This window comes from Lissotriton vulgaris, chromosome 6 (genome assembly GCF_964263255.1).
Source record: "Lissotriton vulgaris chromosome 6, aLisVul1.2, whole genome shotgun sequence".
Lineage (NCBI taxonomy): Eukaryota > Metazoa > Chordata > Amphibia > Caudata > Salamandridae > Lissotriton > Lissotriton vulgaris.
This window is the reverse complement of record NC_141694.1, coordinates 823,079,681-823,102,957: the sequence shown is the minus strand read 5'-3', so window position 1 is coordinate 823,102,957 and position 23,277 is coordinate 823,079,681.

Below are 23,277 nucleotides of genomic sequence, written 5' to 3'. Positions count from 1 at the left end.
GTCTGTGGCCGTCCGGGGACGTACGAGGACGGGACGGGCCACCCCACTTACCTTTTGCGCACAAACCTCAAATCCATTGTGGATCCATGAGAGTAAGGTCTTCACCAGTAAATAATTGAACATAGAAACTGGCTTAATATAGACATCGCAAGTAAAGTGAAGGGTGGTAGAGGAACGTCAGGAACCTTCCAATAGCAACAGTAAAATCTAATTCTTGGCGAAACTAGTTACCTAGAAATTACATCAGACCGACAATTGGATAAGAAATGGGATTCAAAAAATTGCGATCCCGCACAATATTTATGAAAAGAATGGGTACCGAGAATGCAGTACGGAAATCCTCAGATGAAGCAATAAAACATGGTCGTATAACTCACACCCCGGCAATTAGTACATATTTCTCTGCCCTTACAACTAAAGAGGAACTAGAAACACATACACCGGAAAAAGAAATTACTCTCAACTCACCAGCAACCACAGGGGCAGTAGAAAGTACTTCAATGAAACTTCAACCACAACAAAAATTGTGCCATCTGGATTCTGACTCAAGTAATAAACTATTTTGCACTCCAAAAGACCTACAATCCTTGGATCACGAGGCGACTCACCTAAAAACCTCAACTCCTATAAAAAGCCGTGGGAGCTCATCGCTACTTGAGGAATTATGTATTAACAAATCAAACTTAATGGATCGAAAGTCAGAACTTAGGTCAACCAACAGTCTTCTGAAAAAAACGTCTCCTCAAGTTCTTTCACTCGATTCTTCATTGGACCCTTTCAATTTCAAAAATAATAATATCATTAACACAGCTACACCAATGTCAAAGGCCCTTTTTTCGCTCCAATAAATATTGGAACCAGTTTTCATTTTTAGGAAATATCTTAGAAAATTCTGACCAAACCTTGGATGTTCAAATTGGTATATTAAAACATCTAGTTGAAGAAAAAAGGGAAAAAGATCCTTCTGAAGCAGAGAAAAGTAATTTGATATCTAAAACCAAACATGCGCAACAGATCTTTTTAAACGAACATAACAACGATCAGGAGAAAACAAAACGGGATTTTGGTACTCAGACATCAGAAATCCAAACACAACAAAACCAAAAGTTGGATAACCAAAACGAATCAGTAATATATTCTCTAAAAAAATTATTTAAAGAAAAACCCTCAACAAAAAGTAAAACAATACCCAATTTTTTCAAAAACAAGTATAACAGATATACACAAAAATGATCCTGCACAAGATGCCCAGGAAACACGCACTAATAATATACCAAGCAACGAAAAAGGAGAAATGATAGTTAACAAAAAAACGGAATATGACCAAGAAGGAGGAAAAAGAAGGAGGAAAAAACCAGTAAGAAGGATCCAGAAAATGAAAACCCGTAAACTAAAATTCCAAAAACCTACCACTATCTATAAATCTCAAGAGGAACAACCCGATGATAACATAAAGCCTCAAATTATCAAAAAGTTGGAAACCAATAACAGAAATTTCGAAGAAAAGAAGCAACATTTGGATCCAAGAGCAGAAGAGTATGCTCCAATCAGACCCTCTGTACAAACAGGTCAAAGAAACATAAATCCAAGTGAAGATATCAATAGGTACAGACAAAAGGGTGAAGAGTCACACTCCAAAATTCTACAATTTGAGGAACTTTTCCCTACTGACTCAGCCCCACTTAATAGAGGAAGGATTATTAATCTTCTACATCACATAAGGTCTTTACAATCACTGACCAGCAACGAACTTGATTTAGTGATCTTTCCCAAAAAAGATAATATCAAATTAGTGACTGTAACATTCTGGTCATCAGTTCTTCCAGGGATCATACTCAACGAAAAGGAGATACTACATAAACATGGATATGACGTAGTTGAAAGAGTGGAACCAATGGTAAATAAAATACCAATATGGTACAACGATCAAATACGATTAATTTCCAACACACACGTCAAAAAAACTCCATAGAAACTTTGACGTAACAGAAGATCTTGGAATTATGTACTCAGGAACAAACTTTTCAGGGAAAGATACCCTAAAAATTCAGGTGGATAATGGAGAAAGGGCAGTATGGTACCATGATTCAAAAGAAATCGAAAATAACAATAGCATAAAGTCCTGGTCTTGGGTCTCGGAGACTTTGAACAGCAACAAAGTCACGACCACTCTACGACAACCTGTTTAGCACTGGATTAAAAATCACATCCTGGAATATCGGTGGTAGAACTAAGAACAAAATGTCTGAAGCCACGAGTAACCAGCCTGATATCCTGATCCTACAAGAAACCTGGGCGACTGAACCCTTCTCCCATAAAGGCTATTATGTCTATGATATCCCAGCAATACCCACCAAACGTGGTCACGCAAAAGGTGGTTTGGCCATTCTACTGAGGGAAGATCACTCGTGGGCGCAGGAAATAGTAGATACAAAACTAGATAATTTACAGTGCATCAAAATCTCCATAAAAATACATAGTACAGCTCCCCAAAAGGCAATCCTGCTCTTCAACGTATATGCCCCTCCAGGCAAAAAACTAGATACCATATTTTTAGATATTATGGAAAATATTATGAAGATAACAGAAGACCAACTCTATTTGTCTTACTTAATCGTGGGAGATTTCAATGGCAAAATCTCTAATTCTGAAATCAACAAGTGGGCAAAATTATATATAGAAGAATCAATGGAAATTACAACTCCACATTTTCCCAAAGGTATACTAACTGACAAAAGAGGTAAATTGTTACTATCAGCACTGCCGAATTTAAATGGGGTAATACTGAATGGCAATATTGAAGGGGACATCCCGGCAAATTACACTAGACGGGGCAATGGAACCCTCTCCATTATAGACTACATCATTAGTAGTATGGATCTGCTGGATACAGTTACGTATTTGCACACCCAGTTTACTCAAGCGAGTGATCATGCACTAATGCATCTAACCACAGACTGGATACCCAAATCTTCACCAGCCTGTCACATCATTTACCATAAAAGTACTATAATGATAAAAAGTGAACAGAGACGCATATTCTGGAACTCTTCGACTCTGGACAAAATCTCAACATTGATTGAACACTCAATTCCTAGCAAAAATATATTCGGATAATCCAATAGAAAACTTCGAACTCATCATTAAGGATATCAAAATTTTTATTTTAAATGTGTTACAAAAGGGTGCAGTAGGAAATAGCAAGAGGAAAGACAAAAACAAACATATTATTCAGAACTCTGTAATAAAGAAAAAGCGAAATAAACTTATACGTGCCCAACATGTGAACTCCTCATCATCTACGAAGAAGGAAATAAATAAACTAAAAAATCAATTGAGACGCGAGAACCAAAGCAACAAAAAAGCAATGAAAGATCGCAATTGGGTCGACATTCAAATAGCAGCAAAAAAATATAACCAGCGCAAATATTGGTTTTTAATCGCAAAAATAACAGGATCAAAAAAGAAACTGCAAACCATACCGGTCCCACCGAATGATTGGGAAACTTATTTGTCAGATCTTTATAAAGCAAATCTAACAAAACCAGATGAAAATAGCGAGGACTACATTACAGAAAAAGATAATCGACCAATAACTAAAACCACAGTTATATCCGTTGAAATAAACATTCAAAAAGCAAGAAGCACAGGTGCCTCTGGCCCTGATCAGATACCGATCAAGGTTTTGCAAGCAGACCCAAAGGAGTGGAGTCAGTTGCTATGCCCCCTCTTTAACCATATTTTTAACATCGGACAAGTACCTAAATCATGGCAGGGGAGCATCATCATCCCCATACATAAAAAGGGGAGTAGGATCCTGGCAGGGAACTACCGTCAAATAGCACTCATGGACGCCGTAGGAAAATTATTTGCAGCAGAAGTACTAGATCGCTTGAAAGACTGGGCTTTTTCGTTGGGTCTAATACCCATGTTCCAAGCAGGTTTTAGACCTAAACATTCTGTTACAGACAACATCGCGATCATTCAGGCCACTCTAGATAAATATGTAACTCGGAAAACCCAGCATTCATTGACTATTCTACGGCGTTCGACCGTGTAGATCGACCAACACTATGGAGAAAAGTAAGGAGGCTTGGAATTCATGAACAACTGCTGCAAACCATAGTAAACCTTCATACTAATACTTGATGTCAAGTCCAAATGGGGGGAGAAAAAGGCCTAACAAAAATAATTAAAACAGATAATGGACTAAAACAAGGGTGCCTTTTAGCCCCGATTTTATTCTCCCTATATCTAAGTGACTTCCCATATCAGCTGCAACTGGGCTCCAGTTTGCCTCCTAAAATTGCCAAACAAAGCATACATGCATTGCTCTATGCTGATGACATAGTGTTGTTAGACCTCACTCCTTTCGGATTACAAAGATCATTGGATATCTTGCACAAATATTCCAAAGAAAATTTCTTAATTCAAAATATAAAGAAAACAAAAGTGGTAGCCTTTTCGGGGAGGAAACAAAGCGCTAAATACAGCTGGAGGCTGGGAGGAGAAAAGATAGAAGAGGTTAGCGAATATCCCTACCTTGGCAGGATCCTTTCGAAGAATTTAACAAATATAACACAGATAAAAAATCTACAAAGGAAATCCGAATTACATGCCGCGGCCCTTTCAAGACTCTACAGTGCCACTGGGAACAGGCATTTTTCCTCAATGTTAAAAATATACAGAGTAAAAATACTGCCTGTATTATCCTATGCGACGGAGTATATCCCCATAAAGCAATGGGTCTTCATGGATCGCAAAGAAGGAAAAATTCTAAGAAGGATCATGAAGGTCTCAGACTCTGTACCTGTTCAAGCACTGAGATTAGAACTATCTATCACAAGCTCTTATGCTACAGCTGTGGCTAACGTAATTAGGTGGGCCTACAATTTACTGCATGCAAAAGAGAATACTCTAAGATCATTACTGAAAAAAGAGACTTTTGGGTTGGAAGCTAAAAAGCAAACTTTTCTAGAGAATATGATTGTTGCATTCCGAATGGCAAAAATTAGTCCAGACATACTGCTCACCTGGTCAACAGCGCAAATGAAACTTTTCTTAAAATTTTTCACCCCAAAATTGAGCTATGAACTGGACTTCGAACATTGCAACAAACTATCTACTTATAAACCCTTTGCAGACTTACTGGAATATAAACAAAGCCAGCCTTATATCGGGTTTTCCTTGACGCATGGTGCAAGGAGGGCGATTACTATGCTTCGACTGGGCATCCTACCTGTATTAGCGTATACATCAAGATGGCTCCCTGGAGGATCGCCAAAATGTACATTGTGCGAAGGGGTGTTCAGAATTTTGAGCATTTACTAGTTGTATGTCCAAATCTTAATGTAACCATAGCTCGTGCAAGATACCTTGACCCTATCTACCGTTCCTGCAGAATTACAATGGTGAGAGAACTTATATTATTGTGCAAGCAGCCCCCGAATGAATTTGTATGCTATAATCTTTATACATTTTTAACATCTTTTTTACCTTTATATTGATAAATAATGAAATTTTTATTTGAATGTGTAAAATGTAATATTTGTGGTCCTCTGTCGAGTACCAACACAAATAAAATCTTTTTGACTTTTAATCCCCTAGCAAAAAGCTCCAGGCCCGACCAGATCCCAAATGAGCTTTTCAACTCCCACCTCGAAGTTTGGTGGCCCTATAAGAATCATCTCTCAAACTCTATTTGAAAGGGTATGAAGATTCCCACCACCTGATTCACATCTGAGATTATTCCAATCTATAAGAAGGGCAAACACAGTGTGCAGAGTAACTATCTTCCAATTAGTTTAATAGATGCTTCACAGAGGATCTTCTGTATGCACGTTTTACCACATCTCTTGCACTGGATTGAGGAGAAGAATGTTATGTCTGAACTACAGGCGGGGTCGAGAAGTGGTGTAAGCACAGTCAATCAGATCTTCTGATTTAAATGATTATTCTGGAAGGCCGTAGCAGTCAACAGGGGTCGACTTTTTGTCGCCTTTATTGACTTGCCTGCAGTTTTTGACCTAGTCCCTATGGCAAATCTCCTAACGCTAGATAAAATGGGCATTCACCAAACCTACTAGCAATCCTTGTTTGGCTTCATGAAGATAACTACGCAAGGGTCAGGTGGAGGGAGGAGGGGCAACTCACTGACCCCATAAGAATTCTGCAGGGTTTCAGGCAGGGTTGCATTTTGGGCCCCTCACTGATCTCATTGTATATAACATAGTAGAATGGCTGGATAGAAATGGCAGATGGGAAAGTGCTCACTCTGCAAATGACACTCAGCTGATTTCTAAATCACTCAAAGGTCTACAGCAGCTCCTGAATGATTTTGATAACTTTAGTAAAGAGTGTTAGCAGGAGCCTATTAGCTCCAAAATGAAATGTATTATATTTAATCCCCAAAAAAGTAAAAGCATCAAATGCAAGTTGTATTCCAATACCCTAATAGAGCAAGCTTCCACCTTTGACTATCTTGGCATAAGATTAACACCACACCTTGATTGGTCAATGGAAGTACAAAAATATAACTGCTCTTTGCGTCAGTACCAGATAAGAATGCTAAAGATTCACACAAAAAACAGCTCGAAGAGAGCTTCTCTTGCCAATGAGTTCTAAAGTGCGAAATCATTGGGAGCTGTCTTGTATGGCTCCGAGATTTGGGGTCACGCAAACTGTAATGTTCTAACTCTAGCAGAAAACAATTTCAATGTGTCCCTCTTTGCTCTTCCTAAGAGCTCACCTTTGACTCAGTCACATCTCGACATGGCATTTAGGAAATTCTTTAGGAAAATATATATAGGACTTTGCTTTGCTGGTAGACACTTTGGACCTCATCTGCTGTGGAAGCATTTTGGGAGCCACACTGGTCACCCTCAAAATTCCATGGCTCATGCACATTAGAACTACCTTAAGGAAGCTGGGATTGGAGAAGCTTTGGTTAAGGCTGGAGGATTCAAACTCCATATCTAAAAAGAAACTTTAAATCAGCCTACTGTGTGTATCTGTAGAAATGATTTGCAGCTGAGGTACGCGAACACAGAATTGGTAATTTCCCTGTGTATAAAAAGACAATTTATGAAATCACTCCCCCTCTGGCTTTGAAATAGTTTTTGCAATTTATTTATCAGTCTCTTCCCACTAGAACCTTCTGTTCTAAGTGGACAAAAGTACAATATGCGGGTGATGAGTGCCCAGTGTTCAGATGGTCTTCGGAGACCACACCCCACATTTTATTTGTTTGTCCTGCTTATGTCCGCCCGAGGAAAATATGGTTATTGCTCCTGTGCAGAAATCTGGGAACTAGGAGGCACCCGGAGACTTTTAGAATGTAGAGGGTGGACAGTTCGAGGCTGGTGGTATTCGCTGTAGTGAGATACCTCTTGGCTGCTTGGATCGGGCGCTCAATGTGTGTCAGAACTAGTGAACAAGATTTGTCATGATAATCACGTGGGAGGTCGTAGACAAGCCTTCTTCCTTTCTTGTCAAATATTGCTATTTTACTTTTAAATCATCTATTTTTCATTTTAACCTTTTGTACTACTTATGGGTTTGCTGCATTCTTAACTTTTATTTTAGTTGTAATCTTTTTTAATTGTGTTTTAACTCTAATCTAGTGGTACTGTGCCACATATCTGACTTGCTCAAACAGAAAATTGCACTTTACTGCAAAGTGGTCTACTATTTTGCACACTATTTTGTGTCCAAAAGGTCAAATACACAGGGGGCATGTGTGCATTAGAAGCACTTGCACTTTATTCAAGCAATCATACTACTGTGTATAGATGAGTCTAGGACCAACAGGATAAGTTCTACATATTGAACCCTGAATCCACATTACGTCACCTTTTTGATGGATGGACCAACTAGCTCCTAGGTATACCACCATGATGGTATTATGTGTTTTAAACTTAGCCTGTCTTTATTTATGCAGGCCTTGTATCGTGTTATGGGGAATAGGGAAACCTGTATAATGCCTTGTATGAAATAATGTGTTTCAAAGTGTAAAACATTAGTACTGAGTCTTCATGTTTTCTAAGACACCTGCCGGTATTGATTGGATAGTTTTAATATGTCTTTGTATTTGTACTTTTATGATCCTTGGCTGATCGAAATAAAGTTCTTGACTGGCTGGCTGTTAGAACTGGGGGTCTCTAGTTGGCAGAGGTAGGTACCACTATCCAAATAGGGACCCTTGATTCTAGTCAGGGTAAGGAGGAAACCCTCTGAGATAACCCCTGCTCACCCTCTAGGTAGCTTGGCACGAGCAGTCATGGCTAATCAGAAGGCAATGTGTAAAGTATTTGTACCAACACTCACAGTAACACAGTGAAAACACCACAAACTGACTCCACAACAGTTTAGAAAAATAAAGGTATTTAATCTAAACTACACAAGACCAAAACGACAAAAATCCAACATACACAGTTCAAGAATATGGTTTCAAAAGAGTTCTTACGGTTGTAATAAAAGGTTCCACAGTTGCGTGAAAAGTTCACAGTTGCGTCACGTTTCAGACACAGTACCTTTAGTTACGACAAAGTTCCAAAAGCAGAAGCTGGTGCAGTGGAAAACAAGTGATGCGTTGCTCCTGAGACCCTGGGGAGGCGATGCGACAGCCCCGCTGCAGCAGCGGGCGTGTTGCGACGAATCCGGTCTGTATGGGGAGGAAGGCCACTTGTATGGATTCCGGTGCGTAGGGTCCGTAGGAAGTTTGTTCTCGCAAAAGCACGATGCGGTGATCTCTGGAGTTGCGATGATCTCCGGGGCGACGATGCGTGAACCAGCAGTGATCTTCTCTCTCGCAGCTCCTCGATGCGATGGCTTCTGCGACGACACTCGCAGCGACGTGATGCGGTCCGCAAACAAGCAGTGCGGCGATCTCACCCAGCAAAGGACGAAGGAGGATGCGACGGCTCTGACAGCGGCAACAGGCGCTGCGACGATCTCGACCTTCGTAGCAGCGGGAAACTTCTTGCACTGTCAGGGATGCGCTCAATTGCAAAAAGTCTCTCAAGCTTAGTTTCAAGCTTCCCAGCACAGGTACAACTTCCAGAGGCCCCACAACTGGATCAAGCACTCTAGGAAGGACAGAACTCTCTCAGCAGAGTTCAGGGAAGTTGGGGGTGAAGTCCTTTTGTTCCTGGGACTTCAGAACAGGGAGCCAGCTCTTCTCAGGCCCTTGGAGATGCCTTCAAGACAGGGGACACAGCACAACAGCAAAGTCCTTCCCCTCTCCTTGGCAGCAAAGCAACAGGTCAGTCCCGCAGAGCAACAGCAAGACAGTCTTCCTTCTTCAGATTCAGCTTTCTTCTTGGCAGAGGTTCCTTCTTGATTCCAGGATGATCTAATTTTCTGTTGTCAGGGGTCCTGTACTTATACCCCTAAAAGTCTTTGTACTCTTTGTGCATGTGGGCCCTGAGCCCGGTCTGAACCAGTTCTGGGTGTTTCTTGAGTACTTTGTTTTCCTGGCTTCTCCTTTCCTTTCAGAGTGAGGGGAAGAGTCGTCAGCCGCCCAGCAGGAGGTGGAGCCAGCATTGTGGCAGGCAGGCCCAGCCCTATTCAGGCCCAGGTGCTAACTCCTCCCACCACTCAGGTTGCAAATGCAGTCATTCAGCTTAGGGCTGACTCAGCCAGCCTCCTGGGGTATCCCCAGCCTCTGTCCCTCTCAAACTAGACAGTCAATCCACAAACAGGCCAATGCACACAGAAAGGTCAGACAAGAGAACAGCAACTTTCTAAAAGTGCTGTTCACAAACACAGGATTTAAAAACAACCTTTCCTAAAAGATGCGTTATTAAATTCTGAGTTCAGGGATACTTGATACTTATGTCCTATCTTGTTCCTATGGGAATAAATGCTGGAAGCCACTGTAGCCAGTATCCCCATGTTAATCTATGGAGCAAGATAGCCTTACAATAGTGAAAAACGAAAATGGCTGCCATTCACTATCAGAGCATGTCATCTGCACTAGTACATGCTTTACCTTTTACATACACTGCACCCTGCGCAGGAGGGAGGGGGGGGTATGTAAAAGGTAGATTTAGCCCTCCTCTACTCTTCTATAAGTGCACAAAATATCTGAGGGTACATGGGATGCAACATTTGTGCCCAGAACCAGACGGGGGGGGCTCATGCCCATGTTCACTCCACTTCCTGGTTGTTTTACTATAAAGTATTCCATAGTGCCCCCTCAACCAAAACTCAACATGGCAGAATCCTTCCCTGATCAGCGCCCCCTATGCCCACCCGGAAGTGTGGCTATAATTGGTAAAACATTGCTTGTGTTCACTACAAGCCAGTTCTAGGTCACCTGCTACTGAGTTTGGAGACAAGCTAACAAAAAAGGCACATCTAGTTGTGAGCTACATCTGCCAGTGACAGTGTGGGAACCATCTGGTGCACAGAAAGGGGCTGGGTACAGCCCCAGGGCATCCTTCAGGAAGGATTCCCTCTCCCCACCCAGGCCCTTAGTCCTCTGTTTGGAAACACTCTGCATCTTGCCACAGGGGAGCCACCAGTAGTCAGGTGACACTGGTAAAAAATCCTTTTTGTTTTTAGCAGGAAAGTTACAACTTTCACAGTGTCATTTCCAAAATAGTTATATAAAAATCCAACTTGGCCATTAAGTTTGATTTTAAATTATTATTAAAAAGTCATCCTTGAACAATTTTCAAGCTTCTCCCCAAACAGAAATTAAATACCAAGTTATAGCGTAAACCCTTGTTTTCCTATGGAAGGGCCAACCTTGCTACAGTGAAAAATAACTGGCAGTTTTTAACTACCAGGACATGTAAAACATCAAATGTACATGTCCTACTTTTTAAACAAGCATTAGAAATGCAATAGGTCTCGCAGCATTAGAGTTAGTGCTTTTAGAATTGTTATTAGGTTTTTTGTTGTAAATCTTTTGCATTTTTTTTTTTTTTAGGCAATGCAAAAGAATTACAAATCAAAAAAGCAATAAGCAAATGTAAAAGCTTTAACTAAAAATCCTGCGAGACCTATAGCACTGTGTGAGGGTGAGGGGTTGAGGGTGAGTGAGGGTGGGGGTGAGTGAGGAGTTGAGTGTGAGTGAGGTGTTGAGGGTGAGTGAGGTGTTGAGGGTGAGTGTGAGTGAGAGTGAGTGAGGGTGAGGATGAGAGAGTGTTATTGTGATTTAGGGTGAGGGGTTGAGGGTGGATGAGGGGGAGGGTGAGGTGTTGAGGATGAGTGAGGATGAGTGAGGGTGAGTGTGGGGTCGAGGGTGAGTGAGGGTGAGTGAGGGTGACTGAGTGTGAGTTATTGTGAGTGAGGATGAGTGAGGGTGAGTGAGGGTGAGGGTGAGTCATAGTGAGTGAGGGTGAGGTGTTGTGTGTGAGGTGTTGAGGGTGATGTGTTGATGGTGAGGTGTTGAGGGTGAGGTGTTGAGGGTGAGGTTTTGTGGGTTATTGAGTGTGAGTGAGTGAGGGTGAGGTGTTGAGGGTGAGTGAGTGACGGTGAGGTGTTGTGAGTGAGTGAGGTTGAGGTGTTGAGGGTGCGGATTTGAGGGTGAGGGTGTGAGGTGTTGACGGTGAGTGTTTGAGGGTGAGGGCGACTGATGTTGAGGGGGTGAGGTGTTGAGGGGGTGAGGGTGAGGTGTTGAGGGTGTGTCATTGAGCGTGACTCTGAAGTGTAGAGTGTGAGTGAGAGTAAGAGTGAGGGTCATTGAGTTTTTTAGTGTTAGTGAGGGTGAGGTATTGAGGGTGAGTGAGGGGAAGTGTTATTGTGGTATTGAGAGTTAGTGAGGGTGAGGTGTTGAGGGTTATTGATGGTGAGGTGTTGAGGGTGAGTGAGGGTGAGGGTGAGTGAGGGGGACGTTGAGGCGTTGAGGATGAGTGAGGTGTTTAGGGTGAAGTGTTGAGGGTGTGGGTGAGGAATTGAGGGTGAGGGAGGGTGATTGTGGGTGAATGTTTGAGGGTGAGTGATTGAGGGTGAGGTGTTGAGGCTGATGTTTTGTGGGTGAGTGAGGGTGAGATGTTGATGGTCATTGAAGGTGAGGTGTTGGGTGAGGCGTTGAGGGTGAGTGAAGTTGAGGGTTGTTGAGTGAGGATGAGTGAGAGTGAGAGTGAGGGTGAGTGAGTAGTTGCGGGTGAGGTGTTGAGGGTAACTGAGGGTGAGGGTGGATGAGGTGTTGAGGGTGAGGTGTTGAGTGTGAGTGAGGGGTTGATGGTGACTGAGGGTGAGTGAGGGTGTGCAGTTGAAGGGGAGGCGTTGAAGGTGAGTGAGGGTGAGTGAGTGAGGGTAAGGTGTTGAGGGTGAGTGAGTGATGGTGAGGCGTTGAGGGTGGTTGAGTGAGGTAGATTTTTTGAGTGTGAGGCATTGAGCGTGAGTGAGTGAGGGTGGTGTGTTGACGGTGAGGTGTTGAGGGTGAGGTGTTGAGGTTGAGCTGTTGAGGGTGAGTGTTGTTGCTAGTTGTTGAGTGCGGATGATTGAGAGTGAGTGTGAGTGAGGTGTTGAGAGTGAGGTGTTGAGAGTGAGGTGTTGATGGTGAGGTGTTGAGGGTGAGCTGTTGAGGGTGAGTGTTGTTGATAGTTGTTGAGTGGGGATGATTGAGAGTGAGTGTGAGTGAGGTGTTAAGGGTGAGGTGTTGAAGGTGAGGTGTTGAGGGCGAGGCGTTGAGGGTGAGTGAGGGTGAGGGTGAGTGAGGGTGATGTGTTGAGGGTGAGTGAGGGTGAGTGAGGGTGAGGGTGAGTGATAGGGAGATAAGTGTGAGGATGAGTGAGGGTGAGGGTGAGAGTTTGAGGGTGAGTGAGGGTGAGTGAGGGTGAGTCTTTGAGTCTTAGTGAGGGTGAGATGTTGCGGGTGTGTGAGGGTTGTGTGTGAGAGTGTGTGGGTGAGTGGTGTTAGTGTTAAGGGTGTTGTGTATGAGGGGTGTTAGTATGAGGTATTTGAGGGTGAGGGGGTGAGGGTGAGTGTGATGGGAGGGTAGGCATAGTGAGTGATGTTGAGGGGGTAAGGGAGTGTAAGGGAGAGTGAGGGTGAGACTGAGCGGGTGTGAGCGGGTTAGTGAGGGAGTTTTTGAGAGTGTGAGTGAGGGAGTGTGTGAGGTGTTGTGTGAGAGCGTGAGTGATGGGGTGTGTGAGGGGTGTGTGAGAGGGTGTGTGAGAATGTGAGTGTGTGTTAGGGTGAATGAGGGTGAATGAGGGGGTGTGAGGGGGGTGAGGGTGGGGTGTTGAGGGAGTGAGTGTGAGTGTGTGAGGGGTGATGTAGAGGGGATGAGTGTGAGGGGGTGAGTGTTAGGGGGTATGAGGGGGTGAGGATGAGCGAAGTTGTTTGCGTTAGAGAGTGTTTGAAGTGTTGTGAGTGTGAGAGTGTTGTGCTGATTTTTAGGGGAGCGTGTTTGTGTGAGGGTACGTTTTTTGAGGCTGAGGGGGTGTGTGTGTGAGGGTCATTGAGGGTGTGTGTGGAGTTGTTTTTTAGAGTGTGTCTGAAGGTGTTTGACGGTGTGTGAGGGTGAGGTTGTGTGAGTGTGAATTTGAGTCATTGGGAGTGAGTGGGTGTGTGAGGGTGATGGGGTGTGAGGGTGAGGGGGTGTGAGTGTGTGAGTGTGTGAGTGTGTGAGTGTGAGGGTGAGTAAGTGTGTGTGAGGCTGAAGGTGTGTGAGGGTGTATGAGGGAGATGTTGTGTTAGCGTCATTGAGCGGGTGTGAAAGAGTGTGATTGTTTTGTTGTGTGAGGGTGATGTTATGAGTGTGTGTCTATGTTAATATTAAAAAAGTTATGTGCTGTTTTTAATAAAAGGTGTCACATGTCCCCTTTCTATGGCTTCTGTTTAATGTGTATATTAGTATGTAATGTACGTGTGTATGTATTGTAGTAAGTGTGTTATTTTGTGTTTACGTGTATGTGGAGTCCCTTTTTTATTTTCATGTTAAAATGGCCGACGTATTGCGTCACGTCGACGTCTGTTATGTTTAGCGGTCTAGTTTTTTTTTGACTTGTGTGTGTTTTTTGTTTACGTTTTTTTTTAGCCAATCGGAGCGCGACGTTTTTGACGTAGCGTTCCGATTTGCATACGTCAACTGTGGAATTCCCCATAGATCGCGAATGTTGGTGTGCGGAAGGCGTGTTCTTGTTCCTGTGGTGTTGGTGCGTCGTTTGACAGGTAAGAATGTAATTCTAAGTTTCTTTTAATGTAATGTACTGTAGTATATATAGTATGTTAAAGTTAATTATTTGCGAAATGTATTTATTTAGCTCGTAATATTATAAAATGTTTGTAATGTAACGTAAAAATTTGTTTTTTATTGGCGATATGTAAAGCATATGTATTGTTAAACTGTAATGTAAAGTATTAATTTGTTTTTTGTGCTAATTTGACGAACAAAAGGTGTTTTTTTTTTTTTCACGTGCTAAATGTGTTTTATAATATATTGATGTAAGTTGTGTTTGCATAATCGATGTGATATGTATTCTTAAACAGTAATGGAATGTATTATTTTGCTTTTTGTTGGTAATTTGACGTACATAAGGTGTTTGTTTAATTTGAAGTGCTAAATGTGTTTTAATATATTGATGTAAGTTGTGTTTGCATTATCTATGTATGTGATGGTGAAGTAGTCGGATAATTTGTTAGTGACGTACTTGAAGTATGAAATGAAAGTTTGTGTATTTGCTGACTGTAGTATTTTTAGCAATGTATGAACGACATGTACAGTGAAGTAATGTGTTATTTGTTTGCTTTTTGTGACTAAATAGTTCTATGTTTGTAATATGTTTCTTCAATCCGAACAAATTTTGTCAGGATAAATGCAATTGTGATATGCGTATCTCTTTTTGTGTAACTGTAGACTATTGTATTGAATGCGTCCCATTTTCCGGATGAATCGTTCTTGTTTGTTTCCCTCACAAAAATTTGACTGTTTCTGAATGTGTTTTTTTTAGTCATATTATATTTTTATTACATGGAATTCCGTGTGAAGAAGTGCTATTGTTGTATGCGTCCGGTTTTTGTTGGTGTAACTGTTGACTATTGTCTTTAATCCGTCCCATTTTCCGGATGAATAGTGATTCTTTATTGTCCGGCGAAAAAGTTGGCTGTTTCACTGGTGTCTTTGTACATCCTCGTTCTCCCTTACTGACACATATTTATAATTGTTTCCTTTGTGTATTATTGTTGTAATATCGTACGAATTAGATTTTGTTTTTGGGCCGAAGACTCATTAACATCCTTGCATCCTTTTAGGTCAATTATGTTAATTTTTTTTTGTGTCTAACGTATGTGCTGCAGTACTCGGTCGACCCCATTGTTTTCCGTTCTGAAATTTCTTTATGTGTAAGAAAAAGGGCTAACATTAGTAAAATGTCAGAGTGGGTGAATGCTGCAGAGTGGGTGAATGCTGCAGAGTGGGTGAATGATGCAGATGGGTGAGGAGTTGAGGGTGATTGAGGATGAGTGTTGAATGAGTAGTTGAGGATGAGGTGTTGATGTTGAGGGTGAGTTAGTGTTACGGGATGATGGTGTGATGGTGAGGGTGAATGATGGTGGGCGAGTGTGAGTTAGTGAGACTTTTTGAGAATGTGTGTGGGTGTGTGCGGAAGTGTAATTGTTTGTGAGGCCGTGTGTGTGTGAGGGTGGGGGTGTGTGAGTGTTGTAGCATGTGCAGGTGTTTTTTAGTGGTCATTTAGGTGAGTGTGGGTGAGTGTGAAAGAGGGTGAGGTGTTGAGGGTGAGTGAGCGTGAGTGAATTTGAGGGTGATAGTGAGTGTAGATGAGTGTGAAGTGTTGAGGGTGAGTGAGGGTGAGGGTAAGGTGTTGTGGGTGAGTGAGGGTGAGGTGTTGAGGGTTATTGAGGGTGAGTTGTTGAGGTTGATTGAAGTTGAGCGTTATTGCGGGTGAGATGTTGAGGGTGAGTGTGTGTGACTGAGGGTGAGGGCTTGATGTTGAGTGAGGGTGAGTGATGGTGAGGGTGAGTGAGGGTGTTGAATTGTGGGTGAGGTGTTGAGGGTGAAGTTAGTGAGGGTGAGGTGTTGAGGGTGAGGATATGAGGGTGAATGAGGGTGAGGTGTTGAGGGTGAGTGAGGGTGATGTAGTGAGTTAGCACGTTGATGTGTTATTTTCGTGTGATTTTGCTTAGTTTTGTGTTTTTTTGAACAGTATGTGACTTTTTTCGCCGTGATGCATTTTTTTGTGTGTGTGTCTTGTTGTAGTGAAAATTGTTATGTATGCAAAGTTTATGTTCTATTTGTATGTTTTCTTTTTTTTCTTTTCTTTATTTCAGGCAATGAGCTTCTACGATCGACAGGTAATGACAATTAATTTTTTAAATTATGAAAGAGTGTCTTTGTGACTTTGATACTTGTGTTTATGCATTTGCTTATTGTAAAGCTAATGTAATTATAGTTTTAGGTCTTTGTGCTCGAAATTTACTTTCTGACTTCGTTCTTGCATTAGACTGTTTTTGTGCATTTTCATACCGGCTGCTATTTCGGTGTATTTGTTGCCATGGATTGAGTTCCGTTTTGCCGTACGTGTTTTTTGGTCAGTTTTGGCTTGTATTTAGTATTTTTCTTGTCCAAGGGATCCCTGAAGTCCATTTCTGCAGCACACAGCAATCGCACATTATTAATATTTGGCACCCCCACAGTACCATTGAGCAACATCACATTATCACTTTTGCCCACTAGAGCCGTATTTAGTACACCCCCAGTGTCATTTAGATATAGTACTGCAGTACTGTACAGCTGCAAAGCATGCTTCTTTTGCTGTAATTGTGTGTTGAAGGTAAAAAAAAATGTCCTAAAGCGTGCACTTCTGGCTGGTGGTGTGTGTGACTGTTGAAAGCGTGGACTGATGCCTGTTTGTGTGCATGTATGCATGTTGAAAGGATGCACTGCTGACTGATGTGTGTGTACGCCTGGTGAAAGTGGCCATTGCTATCTATTGGTGTATGTGCCTGTTAAAAGAGCACATTTTTTTTTTGTATGACATTTGCCTGTTGAGTAATGCTGTAGTGGTAATGATTGGTGCTTTGGTGTTAAATGTTTGTGTGTGGTTGTAGTGTGATAGTGTGTTTTTGTTGAATGATACTGTTTGGTTGGTCTAGAGTGATGTTGGTGTGTTGCTGAGTGATGTTAGTGTGGTGCTTAGTAATGCTGTTGTTGTGATGTGTTGTTCTGTGCTAGTGATGAGTGGTGCTGTGTTGGTGTTTAATAATTACCAGCACAGCATATCTCAGCACCAGAACAGTTGCACTTCTCCCAACAATGGCATCACTGATGTCCACGAATGCAACACGCAGCAATTCCACTTTATCATTCTGCACCCCCGCAGTACCATTGAGCAACAATACAGCATCACTCTGCCCCACCACAGCCCCATTTAGCTACCGAACAGTGTAATTCATACATACTACAGCAGTACTGATGACTTGTGTATATACGCCTTGTGATAGAGTACATTGATGTGTGTGTGTGTGTGCTTGTTAAAAGAATCCATTTTTTTATTGTATGAAGTTTGTCTGCTGAGTAATGCTGTAGTGGTGATGAGTGGTGCTGTTGTGGTAATTGTTTTTGTGTGTAGTTGTAGTGTGATAGTGTGTTGTTGTTGAATGATGCTGTTGTGGTGGGGCAGAGTGATGTTGGTGTGTTGCTGAGTGATGTTAGTGTGGTGCTTAGTAATGCTGTTGTTGTGATGTGTTTTTCTGTGCTAGTGATGAGTGGTGCTGTGTTGGTGTTTAATAATTACCAGTACAGCATAACTCATCACCCCTACAGTTGCACTTCTCCCAACAACGCCATCACTGATGTCCACGAATGCAACGCGCAGCAATACCACTTTATCTTTCTGCACCCCCACAGTACCATTGAGCAACAACTCAGCATCACCTTGCACTACCACATGTGTTGTTCACACAACAACAGTCTCATTTATACCTACTACAGCAGTACTGATGACTGTTATGTGTGTATGCCTGGTGATATTTCACATTGATAGCTGTTGTTGTGTCTGACTGTTAAAAGCGTTGAAGTTTGTATTGTATGACCTTTGTCTGCTGAGTCATGCTGTGGTGGTGATGAGTGGTGCTGTGGTGGTAAGTTTTTGTGTCGTTGTAGTGTGATAGTGTGTTGATGGTGAGTGTGGGTGAGGTGGTGAGGGGATGATGGTGTGATGGTGACGGTGTGAGGGTGAGGGTGAGTGATTGTTGGCTAGGGTGAGGCTCTGAGTCTTATTGAGAATGTGAGTGGGTGTGCGAGGATGTGTGAGATTGTGTGAGTGTGTGAGTGTGGATGTGTGTGAGGGTGGGGGTGTGTGAGCGTGTTGGCATGTGAGTGTGTGGTAGAGCTTATGAAGTTGATTGAGGGTGTGTGAGTGTGTGAGGGTGAGTGAGGATGTGTGATGTTGAGGATGTGAAGGTGTGTGAAGGTGGGGGTGGTTGAGGGTGCCTGAGTGTGATTGAGGGTGAAGCGTTGAGGGTGAGTGAGGGTGAGGTGTTGAGGCTCAGTAAGGGTGAGGGTGGGTGAGCGTTAGTGAGTGAGGGTGATTGAGTTGATGAGGGTGATGTGTTGATGTTGAGTGAGGGTGATGTGTTGTGGTTGAGTTAGGGTGAGTAGTTGAGGGTGAGTGAGGGTGAGGGTGAGTGAGGGTGAGGTGATGAGGGTGAGGGCCTGAGGGTGAGTGAGGGAGGCTGATTGTGGTTGAGTTTTTGAGGCTGTGGGTGAGTAAGGGTGAGGTGTTGAGGGTGAGGGGCTGAGGGTGAATGAGGGTGAGGTGTTGAGGGTGAATGAGTGTGAGGGTGAGTGAAGTTGAGGGTGATGTTTTGTGAGTGATGGTGAGTGACGTTGAGGGTGATTGAGGGTGAGTGGATGATGGTGTGAGGGTGAGGGTGAGTGATTGTGTGTTAGGGTGAGGGTGTGAGTCTTATTGAGAATGTGTGTGGGTGTATGAGGATGTGTGATAGTGTGTGAGTTTGGGTGTGTGTAAGGGTGGGGGGTGTGTGAGGGTGGGGGCATGTGAGGGTGTTGTTGAATGCTGTTCTATTTGTATGTTTTCTTTTTTTTCTTTTCTTTATTTCAGGCAATGAGCTTCTACGATCGACAGGTAATGACAATTAATTTTTTAAATTATGAAAGAGTGTCTTTGTGACTTTGATACTTGTGTTTATGCATTTGCTTATTGTAAAGCTAATGTAATTATAGTTTTAGGTCTTTGTGCTCGAAATTTACTTTCTGACTTCGTTCTTGCATTAGACTGTTTTTGTGCATTTTCATACCGGCTGCTATTTCGGTGTATTTGTTGCCATGGATTGAGTTCCGTTTTGCCGTACGTGTTTTTTCGTCAGTTTTGGCTTGTATTTAGTATTTTTCTTGTCCAAGGGATCCCTGAAGTCCATTTCTGCAGCACACAGCAATCGCACATTATTAATATTTGGCACCCCCACAGTACCATTGAGCAACATCACATTATCACTTTTGCCCACTAGAGCCGTATTTAGTACACCCCCAGTGTCATTTAGATATAGTACTGCAGTACTGTACAGCTGCAAAGCATGCTTCTTTTGCTGTAATTGTGTGTTGAAGGTAAAAAAAAATGTCCTAAAGCGTGCACTTCTGGCTGGTGGTGTGTGTGACTGTTGAAAGCGTGGACTGATGCCTGTTTGTGTGCATGTATGCATGTTGAAAGGATGCACTGCTGACTGATGTGTGTGTACGCCTGGTGAAAGTGGCCATTGCTATCTATTTGTGTATGTGCCTGTTAAAAGAGCACATTCACATGAGGGTGAGTGAGGGTGAGGTGATGAGGGTGAGGGCCTGAGGGTGAGTGAGGGAGGCTGATTGTGGTTGAGTTTTTGAGGCTGTGGGTGAGTAAGGGTGAGGTGTTGAGGGTGAGGGGCTGAGGGTGAATGAGGGTGAGGTGTTGAGGGTGAATGAGTGTGAGGGTGAGTGAAGTTGAGGGTGATGTTTTGTGAGTGATGGTGAGTGACGTTGAGGGTGATTGAGGGTGAGTGGATGATGGTGTGAGGGTGAGGGTGAGTGATTGTGTGTTAGGGTGAGGGTGTGAGTCTTATTGAGAATGTGTGTGGGTGTATGAGGATGTGTGATAGTGTGTGAGTTTGGGTGTGTGTAAGGGTGGGGGGTGTGTGAGGGTGGGGGCATGTGAGGGTGTTGTTGAAGCCATGATGTTGAGTGAGGGTGTGTGAGGGTGAGTGAGGATTTGTTATGTTGAGGGTGTGAATGTGTGTGAGGGTGGGGGTGGGTGAGGGTGCGTGAGTTAGATTGAGGGTGAAGCGTAGAGGGTCAGTGAGTGTGAGGTGTTGAGGCTGAGTGATGGTGAGACTTGTTGAGCGTTAGTTATTGAGGGTGATTGACTTGTTGAGGGTGATGTGTTGAAGTTGAGTGAGGGTGATGTGTTGTCAGTGAGGTTTATTGTGTCAGTGAGGGTGGGTTGTTGAGGGTGAGGGGCTGAGTGTGAGTGAGGGCTAGTTATTGTGTTGAGGTTTTGAGGGTGAGGGTGAGTGAGGATTGAGTTGTTGAGGGTGAGGGGCTGAGTGTGAGTGAGGGATAGTGATTGTTTTGAGGTGTTGAGGGTGAGTAAGGCTGAGGTGTTGAGGGTGAGGGGCTGAGGGTGAATGAGGGTGAGGTGTTGAGGGTCAGTGAGTGTGAGGTCTTGAGGGTGAGTGAGAATGAGTGTGAGTGAGTGATTGCGTTGTTGAGGGTGAGGTGTTGAGGGTGAATGAGGGTGAAGGTGAGTAAAGGTGAGGGTGAGGTGTTGAGTGTGAGTGCGGGTGAGTAAGAGTTGAGGAAGAGGGGCTGAGTGCGAGTGAGTTGGTGAGGGTGAGTGAGGGTGAGGTATTGTGGGTGAGTGAGGGTGAGGTATTGAGTGTGAGTGAGGGTGTATTTTGAGGGTGAGTGAGGGTGAGTTGTTAAGGGTGAGTGAGGGTGAGGTGCTGAGGGTGAGTGAGCTTGAGTGAATGTGAGTGAGGGTGACTGAGGGTGTGATTGGCATATGTGAGTCTCGCCCATGTGTTAATGTTGATTATAATGTTAAAAAAAACTATTTTCGTATGTGTATACGTTTGTAAAATTATTTAGTGTATGTCCTTAAAATGTGTTTTATTTCTGTTGTAGTAAAGGGTATTACGCAATGTATTCCCTTTACGTTTGTTACGTAAGGGATGTTAGCGTTCTATTTTTTAGTTGATGGTGATGTAATGTTGAGCGCTACGTAATTTTTAGCCAATCGCAGCTCTACGTTGTGTGACGTAGCGTTGCATTTGACGTGCGTTAACGGGGCGTTTTCTACATTGGTGTGAATGTTCGTGCGGTAAAGGTGTGTTATTCCTCCGTCGTTGTTGCTGCGTCGTTGGACTGGTAAGATGTACATTTATTAACATTGAGTACATGAATTTGAATGTATTAATACTTGTGTGTATATACGTATTATTCATAATGTTTTATTAGGATGTATGAGTGTTTTATTTGTATTGCGCCTTGTGTATTATCGATTTTCGAGTTACAATATTCTTTAGTACTGTTGTAAAAGATATATGTTTGTAAAATGTTTTTTTTTCGAAATGTTACATAAAGCAATGTTTATTTTATTATGTATTATGTTTTTGACATTGCGTCCGTTGTGATTTCGCGCTGACTTTCCTTGTGTTTTGCAATATTTCTTGATCTTTATGCGAATGTTGGCTCGTGTTTAAGTTGATAGTTCGGGATGCATTGTGTAATCTTTGCTAGTGTCTTCCTTGAATGTATTTTCCGGAGTTTCGTTTCGCCTGAGGTGGCACTGTGATGTTTATTTTCCCTCTGACTTAGCTTTTTCTTGTGTCATTTGTACCCGTATGTGACTTCTTTCGCCGCTATTCATTTATTTTGCTTGTTGTAGTTAAAAGTATTATGTATGCACTGTGTATGTTTTCTTTTTTGCTGTGTTTCTTTTATAATTTCTTCATTTCAGGGAATGAGCTGCTACGATCGACAGGTAATGACAATTTTATTCCCTTATTATGAAAGAGTGCCTTTATGAGTTCTTATACATTTGTTTATGCATTTCCTTTTCTTGATGTTACTGTAATTATTCTTTTCGGTCTTGCTTTGCTAGGACGTATTTCCTGTCTGGCTCCTCTCATTTGAGTGTGTTTTGTATGTTATCAATGGCTGCTATTTAGTTTTATTCTTTGACATGGATTGAGTTTCGTTTTGCCGTACGTGTTTTACGGTCGCACTTGCCTTGTGTGTAGTAATTTTCTCTTGCACGGCCTCCCTTATGTCCATTTCGCCAGCAATAGCACATTATTAACATTCGGCACCCCCACACTACAATTGAGCAACATGAGATCATCACTCTTTGCCAGTAGAGCTGTATTTAGAACTCCCCCAGTCTCATTTAGACATAGAACTGCAGTACTGTATAGCACCAAAGCATGCTTGTATTGCTGTGATTGTGTGTGCAACGTACCAAAAGTTGTTCTACAGCGTGCACTTTGGCCAGTTGGTGTGTGTGACTGTTGAAAGCGTGGCTTTATGGCTGTTTGTGTGGGTGTATGCATGGTGAAAGGATGCACTGATGTCTGTTGTGTGTGTACGGCTTGTGAAAGTGTCCATTGCTAGCTCTTAGTGTGTGTGCCTGTTAAAAGCGCACATGTTTGGATTGTATGTAGTTTGTCTGATGTGTAATGCTGTAGTGGTAATGAGTGGTGCTGTTGTTGTAAGTGTTTGTGTGTAGTTGTAGTGTGATAGTGTGTTGATGGTGAGTGAGGGTGAGGTGTTGAGGGTGAGGTGTTGAGGGTGAGGTGTTGAGGGTGAGAGGATGATGGTGTGAGGGTGACGGTGTGAGGGTGAGGGTGAGTGATTGTTGGCGAGCGTGAGGGTATGAGGCTTATTGAGAATGTGAGTGGGTGTGCGAGGATGTGTGATAGTGTTTGAGTGTGGATGTGTGTGAGGGTGGTGGTGTGTGAGCGTGTGGGCATGTTAGTGTGTGGTGCTTAGTAATGCTGTAGTTGTGATGTGTTGTTTTGTGCTAGTGATGAGTGGTGCTGTGTTGATGTTTAATAATTACCACCACAGCATAACTTTGCACCACAACAGTTGCACTTCTACCAACAATGGCATCACTGATGTCCACGAATGCAACATGCAGCAATACCACTTTATCTTTCTGCAGCCCCACAGTACCATTGAGCAACTACACTGCATTACTCTGCACTTCCACATCCGTATTTTGCACACCAACAGTCTCATTTAGACATAGTACTGCAGTACTGATGACTGTTGTGTGTGTATGCCTGGTGAAAGTGGCCATTAATAGC